Below are 17,728 nucleotides of genomic sequence, written 5' to 3'. Positions count from 1 at the left end.
TTAGTGATACAATGAATTATTTTAGGGTTGTTGGTAGATTGTAAATGCAGGTTGTAGTATATTGACCATGTGATTAATTTACAAACAAAAGGAAGGAATTAAGATTTAGTAGTTTGCATGTAAGAGAGAACCCAGCCACTAGGGATGCACAAGCCAGTGCATTTCTTTGTGCCGGTCCCAAGGCCAGATAAATGGGGAGGGTTGCATCAGGAAGGGCATCCAGCATAAAATTTTGCCAAATCATACATGCAGACAGCAGTACAGATATACATACTGGATCAGCCGAGGCCCGGGTTAACAACCGCCACCAGTACTGTTGGCCAACAGGGTGCTGACGGAAATTGGGCTACTGTTGGCCAAAGGAGGAGAAGAGGGGGAAAGGCATGCCCGAAGGCAGGTAAAGGCTAGGACTGTGGTAGTGAGGGTCAGAACATTGAATGTTGGCAGCATGACTGGTATAGGGAGAGAGCTAGCTGATATGATGGACAGAAGGAAGGTTGGCATATTGTGTGTGCAAGAGACCAGATGGAAGGGGAGCAAGGCTAGGTGTATTGGAGGTGGATTCAAATTGTTTTATCATGGTGTGGATGGGAGGAGAAATGGCATATGGGTTATCTTGAAGGAACAGTTTGCTAAGAGTGTTTTGGAGGTGAAAAGAGTGTCGGATAGAGTGATGTTTATGAAACTGGAAATTGATGGTGTAATGATGAATGTTGTTAGTGCATATGCTCCACAAGTTGGGTGTGCGATGGATGAGAAAGAAAGATTTTGGAGTGAGTTGGATGAAGTGGTGATGACTGTACCCAAGGGTGAGAGAGTGGTGACCACCTTCCATTGCCCTAAGTACCCATGCCAGTTGGGTAGCACACTCACATCCCACTAAGCATGGTCATAATAAGGCCAATCAGATTTATCATGGCTGATCATCCTCTAGCCATGGAGATGGAAGGCGGGCAACAAGACGTCATTCACTGCATGGAGAACTTGTATCTATGAGGCTTTCATGTGCCAGGCATAATGCTGTTTGAGGAAAGAAAAAATTATGTGGGAATGGTTCCCCCGCATTTGACCGAATGTATGTTTGCCAAATGCAGGGGTGTGATTTAATGTCGATGGTATGGATGGCTGAATGGTGGATAGGCTGATGGCATGGAATGTTGATATAAGTAAGTTGGGTTGGAGGGTGAGAATGTGTGTGTGTGTGTGTGTGTGTGTGTGTGTGTGTGTGTGTGTGTGTGTGTGTGTACGCATGTGTTTCAGTTAGGGTTAGGGTTAGGGCTGGGATGAATGAAGGATGGGTGTTGTGTGCTTGTGTGCGAATGTTTGTATTTTAGGGTAAGGGTTAGATTAGGGGATAGATGTAATGTTCTTTGTGTGTGTTTGTGAATGTTTGTATGTCTGAGTCTTTCTTATGTAGTAACAGTGTTACAGGAAGGTTTTAATGACGATAAGGTGTAGGATTAGTGTTGCGGGAAGGGACAGCATTAGGGTTATGATTGGCACCCATTACTAAGGTGGTGCAGGGGAGTAGAGTGCCCTGCCCTCTTTAGTAATAGGTGCTAACCCTAACAGTAATGCTGCCTCTTCCTCCAACCCTAACCTTACACCTTAATGCCATTACAATCTTCCTGTAACACAGCCAATATTTAGACAAATGTGAGGCTAGTGTTACAAGGGGTTTTAGTTTTAATATTGGGAGAGGAAATTGTTTCCTCTCTCTGAATATTATTGCTTTCATTTTTTTCACATGTATGTATGATCAAACTTATTTTGTGGTATTTTACATACGAGAACAGGGCACTTCGGTCATACACAATAGACCTGTGGTGATACAGACATCAGTACATTTCTTACACACAAGCTTATATAGTTTACTAACCTCTGTGTTGTTGGTAGGTGTGGTAGGTGTCTGAAATATCTATCTATTTATACAAACATATATATATATATATATATATATATATATATATATATATATATATATATATATATATATATATATATATATATATATATATATATATATATATATATATACACACACACACACACACACACACACACACACTATATATATATATATATATATATATATATATATATATATATATATATATATATACATACATTTACATAGATATAGATATGTATATATATATATATATATATATATATATATATATATATATAGAGAGAGAGAGAGAGAGAGAGATGTTGCTGTAACACATAAACTTTCATTACCATAGTCACTCTTATACCTTTGTATCATTGATTCTTTCCCAAAGGTAAAAAGGTGGCCACTATATATGCAATTTTCCATCTGTAAAGGCCTCCATTTAAACAGCTGTTAAGTATCATCTGTGTGATGATTGACTGTGGCTTACTTGCATATAGCATGCCCTTGAATACATGGGGTTCTATGCATAGGAGCCTACTGTATCTTTATGGATACAGATCATACATAGTGAAAGGAACATAACCTGTATATGGGCAGACTCTCTGTAGGAATAGTGCAGGTATATCACTGAGTGGGAGACAGCTGAGTGTTTTAGCTGCATGAGCAATTCAGCATTAAAACTGCAAATCATGCATTTATGGAATAACATGTACTGTCATTGTAAAAGGTATGTAAAACAAAATTGTTGCAGATGTTAGGTGTGTCTGTTGCTGTTATTGTGTGACTCCATGCACAGTTTTTGTGTGCAGCTACAGTACAGGTAGGCTGTGCAGTCATACAAATATATTCTGTATTCCCCTCCTGCAGGAGTGCCACTGACCAGATTGTTGATGTTATGCATTTTATGTGGGTATTATATAACAATCTGTGATGCAGCTAGTGACAGGCAGTCACACTACTTATATAAAGCCTTCCATCAGTGTCTGTGTACACCTGCAATGCATCATACTGCTGTATAAAAGTGTCTCCTTCCTCCAATAAAAATGTCATCACACACTGCCAGTACAGCACACATATAGAAGTGACTGCAGGACTTTAAAGGCTCAGAGCTATAGCTAGGTTTTATGGTGCCTTCCACACCTTCCCAATTTCATGCTTCCCAAACTTTACTACTCAAAAATACACACACACACGCACACACACACACACACACACACACACACACACACACACACACACACACACACACACACACACACACACACACACACACACACACACACACAATGTTCTGTCCTCTGACTTGAGAAGCAAAAAGACAAAAACAAAAAGAAAATAAGTTTTTTATCAAACTGCTTGCTGCTGCCTGAATACCACACATGGATCACTGAAATGCTTCAGCCCTGACTGAGAAGCAACGTCGGTATACACTTCTCAGTGCCAGTACGGCACTATAGCAAACATGGAGTGCTAAAGTACTTCAGCCCTGACTGAGAAGCAACATCGGTATACACTTCTCAGTGCCAGTACGGCACTATAGCACACATGGAGTGCTAAAGCACTTCAGCCCCGACTGAGAAGCAACATCGGTATACACTTCTCAATGCCAGTATGCTACTATAGCACACATGGAGTGCTAAAGCACTTCAGCCATGACTGCAAATATGCTACCAGCTGACCATCTTTTGCCAATTATGCACCCTGTTACCTCGCAACCAGGGTGACTACTCCCTTTGCACTGTATTAATTATGCTTCTGCATGGCCTACCTATGTGTACTGTGGCCTTCATAGAACATCTGTTCATGGAGTCACACAACAACAGCAGCAGACACACCTGATGCCTGCAACAATTGTATTTTACTTAACTTTCACGATGACAGTACACATTATTCCATAAATGTGTGTTTTGCAATGTTAATGCTGAATTGCTTATTCATTTCAAGCTATTTGGCCCTAGGTAATCTTCGTTTGACTGACACACCAGGCATGACTACACTTTCCTTCAGCTGTACCACTCCTTTCATACAAAATATTGCCTAAGTAGTTTTACAAAACAGTACCTGCTGGAGGCAGAGAAGGTAAGTGAAAACTAAATGCTCATGATTACCTGACAAACAAGATGTGTAACTTCACTTACAGACAGCTTGTGCTCTTGTGTCAATGAGATTTTCAGTTGCCCATGAATAATCTTCTATAGCACTGAGGCTCTTGGCTACAGGTAGGGTTTATATTACAGTGAATATAAAAAGTGTACACACCCCTGTTAAAATGTCAGGTTTTTGTGTTATAAAAAATGAGGCTACAATAAATCATTTCAAAACTTCTCACACCTTTAATGTGACCTATAACCTGTACAATTCAATTGAAAAACAAATCTGTTAGGGGAAAATATAAAAAATAAAAAATGTACAATAAGCTGGTTGCATAAGTGTGCACACCCTTAAACTAATAATTTGTTGAAGCACCTTTTAATTGAATTACAGCATTCCGTCTTCTTGGGTACACACCTGCCATCAATTGAAATGACTGATTAACCCCAAATAAATGTTCAGCTTTCCTAGTAGGATTTTCCTGACATTTACTCAGATGCCTGCTACAGTAAAAGCCATGGTTTGCAGAGAGCTTACAAAGCATCAAAGGGATCTCATTGCTGAAAGGTATAAGTCAGGAGAAGGGTACAAAAAAAATTCCACAGCATTGGATATAACATGGAACACAGTGAAGACAGTCAACAAAAAGTGGAGAAAATATGGGACAACAGTGATTTTGCAAAGAACAGAATGTCCCTCCAAAATTGATGGAAAGACAAGATGAAAACTGGTCAGGGAGGCTGCCAAGAGACCTATGGCAACACTGAAGGAGCTGCAGGAATTTCTGGGAAGTACTGGTTGTTTACTACATGTGACAACAATCTCCCCATATTCTCCATATGCCTGGACTATGGGGTAGGGTTGCAAGATGGAAGCCTTTTCTTAAAGAGAAAAACGTCCAGGCCTGGCTAAAATTTGCGAATCAATACATCAGGTCTCCCAAAAGCATGTGGGAAAATGTGTTATGGTCTGATGAGACCAAGGTTGAACTTTTTGGCCACAATTCCAAAAGGTATGTTTGGCGCAAAAATAGCACTTTGCATCACCAAAAGAACACCATCCCCACGGTGAAGCATGGCGGTGGCAGTATCATGCTTTGGGGTTGCTTTTCTTTAGCTGGAACTTGGGCTTTAGTCAAGGTGGAGGGAATTATGAACAGTTCCATATATCAGTCACTTTTGGTCCAAAATCTTCTGGCATCTGCTAGAAAGTTGAATATGAAGAGGAATTTCACCTTTCAACATGACAATGACCCCAAGTACACATCCAAATCAGCAAAGGAATGGCTTCACCAGAAGAAAATTAAAGTTTTGGAATGGCCCAGCTGGAGCCCAGATCTAAATCCAATAGAAAATCTGTGGGTTGACCTGTAGAGGGCTGTGCACAAGAGATGCCCTCGCAATCTGACAGATTTGGAGCACTTTTGCAAGGAAGAGTGGGCAAATATTGCCAAGTCAAGATGTGCTATGCTGATAGACTCCTACCCGAGAAGACTGAATGCTGTAATTAAATCAAAAGGTGCTTCAACAAAGTATTAGTTTAAGGGTGTGCACACATATGCCACCAGCTTATTGTACGTTTTCTATTTTCTTTATATTTTTTCCCTTAACGGATTTGTTTATTTTTCAATTGAATTGTACATGTTATAGGTCACATTATAGGTGGGAAAAGTTTTGAAATTATTTATTGCGGTCTCATTTTTTTATATCACAAAAACCTGGCATTTTAACAGGGGTGTGTACACATTTTATATCCACTGAACATAAATTCAAGGCTCTATGAGTGGTAGATATGTAAATGAAGGCCTAACTCGTGGATGTTACTGAACTTCTCTTCCTATGCATCATGCCTGTAGAACTAGTCACACTAAGAGGCTACCTTGGTGTTGTGCACCTGCATGACTACCTGCGGAGTACACTGAGCATGTTTGGGCAAGTCCTTTGACACTGTAGGAATGTCTTGCAACATGTCACTTTTGCATTCAATGGAGGTGCTGAAGAGTAGGTCAGCTCTCAGACATTTCATACATTTTATGCTGTTTTTCACACCTTTATGTCACCCTGACATGCCAACAATTTCTGTGCTACATAATTAATACTTCACCATAAGTTATGGTACTGAAATGCCTTATGTTGCATAACAAGTGTAAAACAAACCCAACACCATACCCCAAAATAAGGCAAAATTGTGAGAGGCCAGTCATAGTTTTCTGAACTAAGGCCTACTGAAAGCCTATGGCTTCTTACATCACTTGGTGTGGCAGGATGACCTGGTGGTACAGCAAGGAATCAAAAGTCTTTTTGTATCTGCTCTATGAAGACCACTAGGACTGCCTACTATGGAAATCCTATGAGGGCCCCCAGTAAAAGGTGAACATCTGACACAGTCTTAGTAGAGCATATCAGAAGCCACTGATATACCCTTTTCTGATGAACAGGGCAGGTACCCCTACAGTGATCTTCTAAGCTAGTGGGAAGAAGAGGTCAGAGTAAGGGCAACTGAGATGTATTGTAATTATCTTTCCAGTCTATAGAAATAAACTAGTGGTCCTGCTTAGTACAAAGTGGGTTGTATGTATGTTACTCGATGCATTTTAGTCCAAATCTCTGGAAGCTGTACACAGAAATATTCATTTGTGAAGGACAGACAAGCTTTCCAGGTGCAGTGGTGCATATCACTTAACTTTCATTCTGTAATTAAAACTGATTTTCTGAATGATATTTTTGCATTAGTTGTCTGAGAGTAGCACCATGTGAGTTAACCTGAATAGTAACTATAAGTGTGCTTAGATACAAAGGTTATGTTCGTGCAGTTTGGTTACTTTTAACCAGAGTATGAAATCCATGCAGTTAGTCACAGTTGTAACTTTGTATAATGGTAGTTATATGTGTAATATGTCCTTAGTAATGTGTTATACAGATTCATTATATTAATGTTATGTAAATGTTTTTTTCTGTTCTCCCCTCTCTTCATTTCTCAGTATCTTTTCTTTTAATATTACTTATATGCTTCTCATGTTATTTCTCTTAGTTTCTTTTGCAATTTTGCACAGTAGCAGCCATGGCAGTGCCTGTGGCAAGGCTTAAATCCACAGTCCTTCAGCAGACCCATCTATCTCCTAAATATCCACAACTGACCTCTTAGGCTGCAACCCCAGTGGCTGAACTGGAGGACAGCTAGATGACCACCTCTCCTGCAACAGATGGTGCTTCACTAGCTGGGAGTACACTTATTCTACTACCAAGGATGGTGACTTTGTGGATCCCAGCAAGGTGGTGGGGGAGCTTTTCAAATAACAGATAGCTGCTTGTATTGGAGGCCTGAAAAGGCTCCTCTTGTAATGCACAGTTGCATCACTGCCTGCCACTGTCAGCAACACCTCAGGCAGATTGCTATCTAACATCCCCATGAGTACTGCTCCAGCAGTATGGCATGAAAAACAGCATCCACCCTGTCCCCATCCCCATATTACCATCCCTTGTTTATTGATGTCCTCCCATATTTGTTGTCCAGTCCTTCCCATCACCACTGTCCTCTGTTTAATGCATGTCCATGACCACAGTATCCTCTCCATCAGTGAGTCAGCACCTCTTCTGTTAGCCTGTCTATATTATGTATCTGTGTGTTTGCCCCTACTATTAACTTTCCATCTCTTTCCATACCTTTACCTTCTCTTGATTCCTTTCTTAAAAAAAAGAAAACAAAAAGAAAAAAGAAAAAGAAAATGGGCATCTGTTCCACAAACATAAATGCATACATGAATAAGAAAGTAAATAAATATAGGTGTAGCCTTCCCCCTATCCCCTCTCCCATTCTCATCTTCTCCTTTTTCCTTGTCAGTTGTTGCCCTTTGTTTGCTGCCCCTTTTCCCTTCTATCTTGTATTACCCCTCTTTATGAACAAAATAGCAGACTTAATTAGTGCAGTGGCTCCTTTAGAGTAGTGTGCCACTTTTCTAATATTCTCACTTCTTAGACCATTTACTCTTGTTTAGGTGTGTACATCCTCGGTGCTTAGAAATTTCCCATCTGACTCCTTAGCTGAAGCTGCAAACTTCCCTCTCTCCTCTCAAATCCTGCTCCAGTTGTGAGTGGGGTTACTAATTAGCTGCAACCACAGCTGCAATTTTTTCACTTTATTAATGGATAATGAGCTTTGGGTCTCATCAGCCTACAAGCAGTACCTTGCCAAATGGGAATCAACAATTGTAATAAGCATGTTTCTAAATTCTATATATGCAGTGAGACTAGCAAGAATACCTCTAGGATGGTCAAACAGGATGACAGGCTGGTGATATTCCATGTGCCGATCATGACATACAAAACCCTGTACCATATCTTAGCCAGCAATAGGTCACTCTCCATGTCCCAAGAAGCTCAGAATGCATACTTAGATCTACTGGAGACACTTACCATACAACCTACTCATGGGGAAACTTCAGTTACCCCTCTATAGACTGGGAATCCTACATGACCTCAAATCTACAGGAGCAGAGATTCTCATAAATACAAACAACCTTGGCAAAATAGTGAATACATCCAATCGAGGCTCCAACATGCTGGACCTCGAGCTCACAAATATGGGACAATGCTGCACCCTTTCCAGTGTCTTGTCATCCCTGGTAAGGTTTGACCATAAAGATGTCTCCGTCAAAAACTAAATAAACTCTGTAATCCCATTAAAACCAGTAACAGTTAGGAACTATTCCATGGCAAATTACTTGTTATTAAATGATAGATTGTCAAACTTCAATGCCCCTCTAAACCACAAGACGATACCAGCCTATGCTCACAGCAAGAGGTTCTCTGGTTCGTTTCTTGGCTGGGTTGCCTTCTGTGTGGATTCTGCATATCCTCCTGCATTTGTGTGGGTTTCCTCTGGGTGCTCTGGTTTCTCCCATGTTAGAAAGAAATATATCTGGAGCATTTCTCCCTGGGCCTCCACTGAAAATTGGCTTTGTTCCAAGTTGGACTTTCCTGGTTAACAAATGTTAAATAAATAAATAAATGTCAATGGCTGCATAGAGGCTGCTATACATATAGGATCATAGGAAGTTACTAGGCTAATGGCCCTAGGGCCCTTATAAGCCTAGCTAAATTCTACCCTTATTTCCACGATCAGCACTTATATCCAAGAGGGACACAGGTGGAACCCCCGGGGTGAATTTATGGTTACCCATCCAGTCATCCAGATTGCATTTGAAGAGGGCCAATGAGATGCTCTGTTTTACTTGAAGTGGGAGTCTGTTCCAAATGTATGATAACCTCTGGGAAACAAATCTATCCCTCCTTTAGATTCTATTAATGCCACATACCAGATCAAGGTCTTTAGAGCGAGTAACCCATGTACTACTTGACTTGCGGATATGGAGCATTCCCAATAAAGCTGCATATGTAAGCCCAGAACTAGCCACAAAAAAAAAAACTGCTCTGGTGGCATCCCAAACTAAGTATGCTGTACAAAAAAGGGAAAAAAATAATGGCAAAAATCGGGAAGGGTAACACCCATTAAGATAAAAACTCTCTCATAAAAGTAAATAGGCAATTAAGAGGGCTAATTCCAAGTGAAAGATACATGTAAGACCTTCTACACCTGAATCAGAAATGTCAAGGGTAGCACAGAACAGTGTGATGAACTGGTGGTTAATGGTGCCATATTTACCTGGTCTGGTGATATAGTGAACTGGTTAGCATAGAAATTCGGTTCCAACTTTACCCCCTCACCCCCAACCATCTCCCCAATAATACCCTCAAACATAACCCCTCTGAATGTTACTAGGAGTCATGTACTGGCTGTACTCACTATAGCCAAGAACATGGCCTCCATGGACCCTGATAACATCCCAGGTTGCCTGCTGAAAAGTCTAAAATATGACTTATCTGGACCCCTGGAGTCATTATTTAACTATAGTCTTAAAATAGGCTTTGTGTCATGTGAATGGAGGACTGAGATGGTCACCTCCATTCATAAGGGAGGACCTTCAACAAATCCTGGAAACTACAGCCCCATTACTCCAACTAGTCTTATTTGCAAAGACATAGAAAGAATTATCATGGAAATTACCAACGAGGATATAGGAGACCTCCAGACACTGGGCCCATCCTGGTTTGGCTTTGTCAAAGGAAGGTCAGGCTTACTGAATCCGGTGGACTTCTTTGAAAAGGTCACTAAGGCAAAGGATGAGGGGAAAACTGTATTCTGCCTACCTAGCTCTAGCTAAGGCATTTGATACAATAGTCTACTTGAGCATTGTCAAAAAACTTATAGAACTAGGTATAAACCCATTTATGACATGCTGGATAGCTAGCTGGTTCACTGATATGACCCAAGAGGTTAGAATCAGTGAGGCCACCTCCACAAAGAGGTCGGTCACTAGTGGAATCCCCAAGATTCTGTGCTAGGCCCACTCCTTTTTGGTATCCACTTCTCAGATGTCAAAGCTAATGTCAAAGGCTTCTGTCTAGTGAGTTTTGTAGATGAATGCAAATGGGAGTAGTCATTGAATCCTTACAAGATAAGATCACCCATCAGGAAGGTCTAATATAGATAAACACTAGGTGCCAAAGCCATGGCTTAAAACTCAATACCAAGAAAAGCGTTATAGTACCCTTTGGGAAGTCTGCCACCCCAGGTAACTATATCATTAATAAAACAGTGTTAAAAGTTTTTTCACTAGAAAGGGATCTGAAAACCAATGTAGACAGTAACCTAACCTTCGACCAACATGTGTCCAAAGTAGTAAGAAAATCCTTTTCTGTTGCTCAAAGTAGTAAGAAAATTGTTTTCTGTTGCTCAACTTACAAGCAAGGGTATAGCATCTAGATCCAGAGAGGTCATCATACCACTGTAATTGGCCCTGATCAGGCTTATAATAGAGTCTAATTCCCCTTTTGGTATGTACCTGACCAGACACATTCAGCAACTGGAGTGTCCACAAAGGTTCCTTACAAAAAGAATACAGGGAGTAAGCACAATGTCCTACTCTGATCACCTCAAAGCCCTGTCTCTTTACTCCTTATCATGTAGACTTCTGAGAGGTAATATTTGCCTGGCATACAAGGCATCCCTGGACCCTGTTTTAATGAATCTTTTGCACATCCACAAAACAAACAGCTTCAGAATTACCAGATTAAAAGACTTAAAATTTACTTGCAACATTAATAGGACATGTTGGAGTGACAGATATATTTCTCCAGGAATATCCATTTTCTGAAACAGGCTGTCCATCCATGTGAAGCAGAGTTTCTCCCTATTCCTATTTAAATGCAACTGTTACCTATGGATGGGTAACTGGAAAGTCACCCCTGGTCTGGCTCCTATGTTTCTGATGGCCAGAGGCGGTCAGTAAATCGCCCCCTATTAATCAAATATAAAACAAATTTGTGGGTCACATTTGGGTTGCACAGCTAGGCTTTTAAGGGTCCTAGTGGTTATTAGCCTAGTATAAGCCTATGAACCTATGACAGAGTTGAAATTCTGGTGTTTCTTATGTCTTGCAAAGATAATGCTGTCAACATTGGTTTAATTTTCTTTTGTAACTGGTAGAAAAATAAGAAAAAAAATGACAGGAACACAAATCTGTTAGGTTGTATAACAGGGAAAATTGAATCCTCTTCTTCTTTATCTTTCGGCTGTTCCTGTTAGGAGTCGCCACAGCAAATTATCTGTTTCTATTTCTTCCTGTCCTCTCCATCTTACTCACAACAACCACCTGCATGCCCTCTCTCACCACATCCATAAACCTTATCTTAGGCCTTCTTCTTTTCCTCTTACCTGGCAGCTCCATCCTTAGCATCCTTCTGCCAAAATACCCAGCATCCCTCCTCAGCACAAGTCCAAACCAACACAATCTTGCCTGTTTGGATTAGTCTCCAAATCGTCCAACCTGATCCTCTAATATACTCATTTATAATCCTGTCCATCCTCGTCACACCCAGTGGAAATCTTAACATCTTTAACTGTGCCACCTCCACATCTAACTCCTGTCTTTTTGTCAGTGCCACCATCTCTAACCTATATAACATAGCTGGTCTCACTACCATCTGCCTTTCCTTTCACTCTTACTGGTATCTGTCTGTCACAAATCACTCCTGACACTCTTCTCTACCCAGTCCACCCTGCCTGCACTCTCTTCTTCACCATTCTTTCACACTCACCATTACTCTGAACTGTTGATCCCAAGTATTTAAACTCCACCTTCACCAGCTCTACTCCCTGCATACTCAACATTCCTCTGTCCTCCCTCTCATTCACACACATATATTCTGTCTTAGTCCTGCTGACCTTCATAGCATATCTCCACCTCTCCAGTGTCTCTTCAACCTGTTCCCGACTCTCACTACAAATCACAGTGTCATCTGCAAACATCATAGTCCATAGGGACTCCTGTCTGATCTCATCTGTCAACATGTCCATCACCACTGCAAATAAGAAGAAAAGGCTCAGAACTGATCCTTAATGTAATCCCACCTTCACCTTGAATGCATCTGTCTCTCCTACTGCAGACCTTACCACTGCCACACTGCCCTTGTACATATCCTGTACCACTCTTACATACTTCTCTGCCACTCCCAACTTCCTCGTACAATACCACAACTCATCTCTAGGCTCCCTGTCATATGCTTTCTCTATGTTCTCAAAGATACAGTGCAACTCCTTCTGACCTTCTCTATATTTCTCCATCAACACCCTCAGAGCAAACATCGCATCTGTATTGAATCCTCTGATTCATAGAAATTGCAGCACTATATATATATATATATATATATATATATATATATATATATATATATATATATATATATATATATAAAATGCAGTCACAAGGTGGTGTTTAGCTGTTGTAGTGCTACTTTTAGCTCTTTAGTTTTGTTTTTTGCCAAATGATAGTTGACTTTAAACATTTTGCTGCAGCTTATGATTCTTTTTGAATTGTGATTACTTTTTATCTCTAACCTTTGAAAACTTTAATTTTCTAATCTGTTTTTTTATGTGGCAGCAGTCCCATTCAGTATTACAAAGTCTTGAACAAACACCGCCCAACAACATCTTAAAGTCAAATACAGATATTACAACTGCTCATGCTGTACAAAGGTTCTGCCAGAGTATTACTGACAAATAAGTAATGTGATGAGTTACTAACATTTACCTGACATGCACTCATCAGACCCTGTCTTACCGGATCAAACAGACATGCTTTTTCAGGATTCAGCAGTTTCAGTCAAACATGAACTATAGATCAATTTCCAGACAGCCTTTTCAGTGACTATCATCTGAATGACTATCCAAAAACACTTTACTGAAATACAATTCGACGAAAACCAATTCAACATATAACTCAAATGGCCCATCAAAATACAGCAATTAGCTGACTGAGAAAGCTCTCTCCTTAACACTGAAGCATAGGAAGAAACTTGCAACTGTATTACCAGAAAATGCATTAAGGGTAAAAATGAAATCCCACATTTAAAATGTTAATATTTGGTGCAGGGATTTTTGCCCCTTGCACTTCCAATTGTAGGGGAAAAGGCCTTCACACCCACCATATTCTAACTGCAAGGTCTATGCATTTCAAAAGAAATGTATTTTTTGTACTATAGAAATTTATTTTTTTAAATGTTCATAAACCTTGGAGTTAGACTATGAGTAAGGGTGAGCAGGGAAAGGGGAGTTTACCATGCATAAGCAATTTTTCTAATTTCTTTACTTCATTTTTCTGTTTTATATTTTCCATTTGTGTATACAGTAGTAGCTGTTCACTAATTTAAATTTCTGTATCTTCTGCTTCTGGAGGCTGAACTAGATCATTATAACATTTCATGACTATAGAATACACGTACTCATCCAGACATTCATTTATTCCCTGATAACTACTTCATCCTCTTTGGAGTTGTGGCAGCACTGAAGCATGGCCAGGAAGCAGTGGATGAAAGCCAGATATATATATATACACACACACACACACACACACACACACACACACACACACACACACACACACACACACACACACACACACACACACACACCATAAGCATCCTTCTGTCTTAATGGCATATTTATGAAAGGGAGAAAACTGGAGTACATGGTAAAAACCTATATGGTCTCTGGGGGGATGTGCAGACGCCGCTTAGTAGGTACTCCAACCAAGAGTCTGATTTGACTAAAGACTGCATTTCTGTATGAAATAGTATGTGCAGTATGCATGACATGGCTTCTTCTCTAGGGAGGCAAGTGCAGATGCTTTAGGTGTATGACCATTCTGCAGATGTCATATTATCCAGATATAGAAATATCCCTGGACAAATGTTATTTACTGTACACAATTTCTCCTTTGTCTTGCATTATGCTGTATGTCGCCTTGTTACACTCTTCATGTTCTTGGTGTTGTTACTTCATTCTCTCTTCCAAACTTTTTACTGCCACTCAGACCCATAACCTAAGATCTGGTCCTTCCCTGCAAACCCTTTTTCTCAGATCGCATTCTACCAGTCATTGCTTTATTGTACTGGTCCCAGAACTGGGGCAGTCACTTCCTTCTGATTTAAATGATCATGTCAAGTGCTCCCTGCTCAAGATACAGTTCAAACAATACTTAACAAAAACAGTTTGAATGCAACTGTTCATCTGTAAGCCATGTGGCATAAACCATTATCTCCATCTTTATAGTACCTTTACCTTCCACATACCTGAGCCACCTGATTAACTCAGTCATCCTAAACTGCGATTCAACTTACCACACCATTACTACTCTAATCCCACTACACGTAATCTAGTCCCCTCTTTTATAGCTGTGCTAACCTAACTACTACTGCCCATTTCAATGCCTCCACTACTACTATTCCTACGTTAACTCTGTTCTCCATTTTCTATTCCTCTTATGCAACTGTACACATATGATAAATCTTCTGTATGTAAATATTGTTTGTCAGATTTTCTATGCTTATTCATGAATGTTAACCATTGTTATTTGTACACACTACATTGTTTTGTTACGTTATGATGTAACCTGAGTTGGGCCTGTAATTGGTCATTGTTCTATCAGTGTTCTACCCTGGTAAACAAATTGAAATGAATAATAAATGTAACTATTATGTTGATTCTTTAATACTGGCTTTTCTTTTTTGAGCTATGCTGCCCGGATCATTTCTGAAAAATGGTGATGGATCAGTACTTCTGCCCTGGTCATTTTAATACACTTAACTCAGTAAAAGAAATTAACAGAAAGAAACATTAAATGGTTTAACTCCTGTCATATTAAGAACAGGCATAAAGCAGCATGTTAAACTTTGTATTTACTGATTGCTGCCAGTAAAAAGTATTTTTATTGATACGCATGTGAGGAGACTAATGTGTCCTGTCAATTTGATCTCAATAGGTGGAAGACACTGAGCTAATGTATTTATCGCTTGCCACTAAGGATTTACCGGATGCATTTTAGCTGTCTTGGTGATACAAGAATAAAAATTTATTGTGCTTTAGATATCTTAATAGGTCTCTTTTGGGCATTTTGAATGTCCATTTGTGTAGATTTGCAATTTTAAAATTTCCTTTACAGTAATAGTTAAAAAGAACTTCCAGCTGTACAACTTATGGTGACAAAATCGTCTTTCTATCTCCCATTGAGATGCTAAATGAGCTTTAGTCAACAGTATAAAATATTATTCAACTGAAATAGTGTTGACTGCAGTCTGTTAAACTGCTTACTTGTTTTTGTCAGTGTTTGAGTGTTGAAAGGTTTCCGTATAATTTATTTCCTTCCCTATGTTATCATTGGTGGAAAGCTGCCTTTCATGGTACTGTCTCAAGAGAGCTGGGAAACACAGACAAGGCCTCCTGTTTGCTTAGTGTCAAGTGCACCGAGTCAGGATGGTTATAAGTGGTTATACTCATCTCTTGAAGTTAGTGAATAAAGATAACAATAATATAGGCTGTTAGCTGAAGAGTCCTGTCTGTATTATCTATGCATTCCAGCACGTAATATTGATATTGACTGACAGGTTTATGTCAGTGAAATGGGTCTTACAAGTAGTAGAAGAAAATGTAGCAATCCAGTTCATTTGACTGTGTACTATACAGCACGGGAAGAACATTGCAGCTGTAGTCCAAATGACCAGTCCCTGTTAGAAATGTCTGGTCACAGAAGCAAGAGTTTCGCATCATATTTGCTTTATACAGCTGGAAATAAAGTGCAACTTTATTAACAATTTGTAGAGCAGACAGTGCAGCCCATCACTTGACTAGAAATATTGGGACAATAACGCTCCTTAACAAATATTGATCATACTTTCAGTGCGGTGTGCTAGCTCCAACACAGTAAATGCCTGCTACCTTTTTGTATTACATTAAGTGATAGTATGTCCTCTCATTCAGTGACATAAGTATATAACTAGTTTGAGAGTTTAGCTATTACAAAAGAACAACCATTGCTTTTCATTTAATTTTTAATATTTACTTTCCATTTCAAAACAAGTCATCATTTGGCCTATGACAATCCTTTGAGATGTGAAAAGAAACTAGAGCACCTGATAAAAACCCAGAAAAACAGAGGGAGCATTCAAACTCCACACAGAAGACACCCCATGCAAGAAATAAACTGGGACACCAAGAGTTGTAAGGCAGCATTGGTATCCTCTTTGCCTCTTTTTTTTTTGGCACTGTTAAATTAAACATTTTGGCATGAAGCAATTCCATTTACCCACATGTGGGTCAGACACTGAAAATCCTTGTGGCAGAATGGTTTGCATTAGGACTGAATTCAGGCTGGGGTATTTAGCAGAAGAGGAGTTATGTTTGTGAGATGAGCATCCAGAACCGCACTGGAGTTTATAAATCTGAACCATGTGTCATGATAATAACGAAAACAGGCATTGTGAGTTCACTGTTATTAACTGCAGAATTTTCATGTCTACTTGCATATTTACTTCTCAGGTTTTGAAAAGATTGACAATTGTATATATTACATCTACAATATTTGGGGATTGGATAAGTTGTTTCAGTGTCAATGCAAAAAAGATGGTCTGTTAGATACGTGCCTACACTGTTTACACGTGTTACAGGAAAAAGTGCCCTTCGTCATATGTACCTCTTTACCATTTTTCTCATACTCAAATATATCTATTAAATTGTAACTCCTTTTGTTAATAAATACAGGGGAACCATCCACTACCCTTCTGACCTGGATGCCCATTTAAAACTCATTAGTTGTTACTATATCTTTAATAACTGGAAAATCTGATATGCTTGTTCAAACAGTAGTTCTGTTACCTTTAACTAGTGTAATCAATATGTTTGCATGTGGTAACAGTCTGTCTTTTTACTGCATTAACCTAATTGTAATACACGTAATGTATTATGGACAGGGGTGTAGCAAGTAAATTCCGTTTTATACTCAGAAGCTCTTAGTATTACCCTCTTGGACACCTGTCACTAAAAACGGGCACATTTCTTAAAAATTCTGCCCCCCAACTTTTCAGCTGTTACCCCTAAATTATTGTTTTTAGATTAGCAATATTGCATCCATTGTTAGAGGCATTCATTCGGACAGTTGTAGACATAATATGATCTGAAAAAAGTCATGTTGATAGGATGCTCAAAAAAATGTACTCAGTGGAGTACAAAGAATATCCCTGGCTACACCCTTGATTAGGGAGTGTGTAGGGCATATCAGGCATTTTACATTGGGAGGAGTATCAAAAAATTTACTTCCAGGATTTATGAACATTACCTCACAGGAAGAGG

Source organism: Protopterus annectens, chromosome 3.part0 (assembly GCF_019279795.1).
Source record: "Protopterus annectens isolate FY-2018-M chromosome 3.part0, PAN1.0, whole genome shotgun sequence".
Taxonomy (NCBI): Eukaryota; Metazoa; Chordata; order Ceratodontiformes; family Protopteridae; genus Protopterus; species Protopterus annectens.
Note: the sequence above shows the minus strand (reverse complement) of the source record.